Here is a 4,642-nt window from a genome sequence, read left to right on the forward strand (position 1 = left end):
ATGGGCGCTTGAGGGCATCACAGCAGACACAAGGGGGTGAGTACAACATCATTCAGCGGACTTAGCGTGCAGAGAAGGTGTCTGGGTGGGGGAGGAGGGCAGTGGGTTTCCCTAGGCCAGGGCGAGTTCCGTAGGCTAGGCCCCTCCGTAATGCAGGCCATGTGGCACTCCACCCCACCTCTGTAGAGTGCCAAGTACAGGTATACATGCCCCTGTGTCATCTATGTGTGCAGATGTCGACCATAGCCATGTAGGCCATATCCCAGGAACTGCATCTGTAGAGCCCAACAGCGCGGCGTAGTGCAGGGGGCTGCTGTGTCTGTAGTGTCCGCCAACAGTAGCGGTAAGCCATGCATTTCTTCTGTCGTCCCCCCCCTTTTTGGGGTCTCCCTGTTCTTGTGTGCATCAGCATCATCAGGCGGAGGTACAGTGGCACCGGAGCACGAGGGAGGCAAACATAAGCACCACACATTCCACAGGCACTCATGCAAGCATCACACATGCAGACACACCAACATCCACTGCCTCCACTGTGTCCCCCTCCTCGTCGTCTCCCTCCTCCCTCCCAGTCTCGTCTACACTCACACCTGCATGCACTACCTCTACAGCCACTAGGTCCCGCACCAGCACACCCAGCAGCACACCGGGCTCACGTGAAGTCACCACCCCACTACCATTGACACGTCCCCTGTGTCCTCCCCCAGTGTGTCTGTGATGCCCCCTCCCAAAGTACACAAACACAGGCACACACCCACCCAACATACATCCACCTCACGACAGCCTCCAACGCATGCACCTGCACCCAAAGCCACAAAAGTTATACCTCCTACAACCACCTCCTCTTCCTCCACTCCCAGACCCCCTCCAGCTACCCGTCCCAGTGTTCCTGCGGGAGAGGGGGAAGACTCCATCCAGCAAAGCCGCTCACAAGGGTCCAGGGGGGAGTGTCCACTCAGCTGTGACTCCTCCCAAGGTGAGGAAGGGGCAGAAGGAATCGACAAAGTCTGGGAGGAGCAGCACGGCCGAGAAGACCGCCATCATCCCCGCTGCCCAGGAGGCCACCGCAGCCCAATCGTCAGTGGCCAGGAGGCAACTGCCAGAGTCAGTGCCCAGGAGGGCAGCCCAATCGTCAGTGGCCAGGAGGCCACTGCCAGAGTCAGTGCCCCCCAGGAGGGCAGCCCAATCGTCAGTGGCCAGGAGGCCACCGCCAGAGTCAGTGCCCAGGAGGGCAGCCCAATCATCAGTGGCCAGGAGGCCACCGCCAGCCACAGCTCAGCTGCCCAGGAGGGCCCCGGCAGCCACAGCCCAGCTGCCCAATGAAGGACCGCCAGCCCCAGCCACGCTGGGCAATGAAGGACTCCCATGGCAAGCACCGCTGAACAGGGCATGCACCGCCAACTCAAGCACCGCTAGCCCATGAGCGGCAGGGGCAGTGACGCAACTGGGACCGTCACTCTTGGCACCAATCCCCCTCCAGAACCAGTGGAGACATGCATCCACTCCGTCTGTCCTGCACAGGATGAAGCACTCTGGGCACCAGTCCCCCTCCAGAACCAGTGGAGACATGCATCCAAACCCTCTGTCCTGCACAGGATGAAGTACTCTGGGCACCAGTCCCGCTCCAGAACCAGTGGAGACATGCATCCACTTGAGAGACTTTGGCTTTGCACTCCCCAGGATTGTACAGTGGGCAATCCACCCACTGTAGAGACTTGAGAGAGAGACTGTGGCTTTGCACTCCCCAGGATGGTACAGTGGGCAACCCACCCACTGGAGAGACTTGAGAGACTGTGGCTTTGCACTCCCCAGGATGGTACAGTGGGCAACCCACCCACTGGAGAGACTTGAGAGACTGTGGCTTTGCACTCCCCAGGATGGTACAGTGGGCAACCCATCCACTGGAGAGACTTGAGAGACTGTGGCTTTGCACTCCCCAGGAGACATCAATGGGCATGGAGCCCCCTCGTGTTTCTGGCGTGGTGCACTCATCCGGCTGAGGTGCCCCCCCTTCCCTTCCCCCTGAGGTGACTGTTGTATTTCTATCTGATGCCCCAGCAGTGTTCTCTCCATTTTGATCATGTATCTGTTGTGGGCCTCGCCCATGCATTTTGGGCCCAGTGGTCCACTGACTATGACTTGTGCATTACCTGCACTACTAATCGTGGTGTATATTTTGTTGAATGTGTATATATATGTGTAGATATTTGGTTACTGTATTTTGATATATTACAATGGTTCCACTCATTTCCTTTGGTCTTTGCATTCATTCGGGGGGTTGTTACTGTAATGTTTGGCTATGCATTGGTGTGTGTGTTGTGGTGGGTGAGGGTCGGGGTGGGGGTGTTTCGTGTGTGTGTTCCTGTCTTTTGCCACCCCCTCCACTATGTCGTAGGTGCAGTACTCACCGTTGTCTTCGCCGCCGGCGTTGATGATCGTCGTATAGGAGCAGGAAGACTAGTGCAGGAAGAATATGGAGTTCCGGCTCCATGGTGCCCTCCTTCCTCGTGGAGTGTGTAGAGGTGAGCGTTTTCCCTTTGAAATGGCTGTTTCCGCCGTGTTTTTATCCGCGGTGAATCCGCCCCGGAAAAGGTGGCGGATTGGTAGGTTGTGATACTGTGGGCGGTACTTTGTCTCCCGCCTGTCTGTTGACGGTGACCGCCGTGCTGTTTGGTCGTACCGCCGTGGCGGTCGGAGTGTTAAAGTGGCTGTCTTTGTTGGCGGTTTCCGCCACGGTCATAATTCCCATTTTTTTACAGCCGGACTGTTGGCGGTCTTACCGCCGCTTTAACACTGTCCGCCAGGGTTGTAATGAGGGCCATAGTGTCTTGCTTCATAATATGACCACTTAGCCCCATCCGGGTAGGGCAAAGCCACCTGGATGGACTAAATCTCACTGTTGAAAGAACTCAGAGGGAGTGCTGAGATTAAAGTTATCTGGATAAACAAGGGATCCAGTTGTGCTACAGAAAGTATAAAAACACCTAGTAAGTCACCTGTGTGATAGTACACCTCTATTCGTGGTGACTGCTGGTGAGACTAAAAACAAGTAATTTCTAGGTGCTTACAAGGGTGCCTCCCTTTGGAGTATGTGTGACTATAAGGGTACGCTCCTCCTCTCATGAGCCATCCAGCATTTTTACTGAAAAATCCTCAAATTCTACCCAGGACTGACTCTGAGTTTTTCGAGTCTCCCTGAAAATTATTCTGTATTTTTCCAGTGGTAAGTCCAAAGCCTTCAATCAGCAAAGACTTCATGAGGTCATAGGACTTAGCATCTGCCTCATTTGATATCAGGAGTCTATCCCATTTACCTGGAATTGGTTCCCACAATAGAGAGCCCCAATGTTTACTATTTACTGTCCTGGCTATGCAGTATCTCTTACACTCAGAAACCATTTGATGATGTCATCACCTTCTGTGTAAGGGAGGACAACCCCTTTAGGGAGTTTCAGGTTAAAAGATTTCTCTTTCTCCCTACTTATTTGAATGCTGCCACCAGAGATGGGTCCCAAGCCCAACTCTCTTCTTTTAATTTATATTTCCAAAAATTGAACCTCTAGAGCCAACCTTTTGTTCATTCTTTCTAGAGCCAGGTCCTCCTCTGAGGGGACTCCTTTTGCTGAGGTAGGGGAGCTCATCTCCTCGTCACTCTCATTTGTGTTTCTGGATTCTCTGAGAAATCCCCTTCTTTCACTGGATGCTCCTTCTCATAGGCTGCCTCAACCTTTCTAATTTTGCCATTGATATCATGAGCTTTAGTGTAAGTTTGGTAAGCTGTATGGATCGCCCTTAGCTGGGTATCATTATATTCCACTTTCAAAAAGATAGTGCTGGCAGCCATCTTGGGACTCGGCTTAAGCCGAGCGCGCTTAAAAAAAGATAAAAAATAAGAAAAAGGTTCCAGAATAGGGACACCCTGACCCCTTAGCTCTGGTACTGGACTCCTCAGGGCAAAAAAAGCATTTAAAAAAATAAATAATTTGGTGCGAATACAAGACGGGTCGCAAATCTGTGGAAACAAAAAACAAAAAAAACAAGTTCAGTCTCCTGAGCTTATTTTAATAAAGTGGTGGGCCAGGTCATGGGAAATATAAAAAATAAATGAGGGGTGCATGTATCCCCCCTTCCAGGGCCTATTTATGTCTTGGGGAGTGCTAGCTCCTTGAGGCTTATATTTATTTGTATGCGTGGGGGCCACATGGCCTCCGTGCCGCTGTGACCACCACCTCCCCAGAGCAAAATGTATTTGCTATTGTAGGGGGATGGCGTCCTGTGGACCTCCCCAAACCCCTAGGACCACCAGCTCCCCAGGGCAAACATTCAATTATATGCAGGGGGCTGCAAGGCTCCCACTGCCTCAAGGACCACCTCCTCCCAAGGGCTAATATATAATATTGTGAAAGGAGTCCATTGCAGGGCCCAAGGTACTGCCAGCTCCTCAGGACTGAAATACAATGATGAAGGGAGTTCGTTGTGGACCCCCTGCCCAGGGGACCACCACCTCCCCAGAGCAATTAACTACAAACAAGGGGGGGCACGCAGCCCCCCACATCTCCAGGAATCACCACCTCCCCAGGGCTGAAATAGGATAATGAAGGGGGTCCGTTGTAGATCCCCTGCCCTGCGGACCAAGATATCCCTC

This window comes from Pleurodeles waltl, chromosome 3_1, assembly GCF_031143425.1.
Source record: "Pleurodeles waltl isolate 20211129_DDA chromosome 3_1, aPleWal1.hap1.20221129, whole genome shotgun sequence".
Classification (NCBI taxonomy): Eukaryota; Metazoa; Chordata; class Amphibia; order Caudata; family Salamandridae; genus Pleurodeles; species Pleurodeles waltl.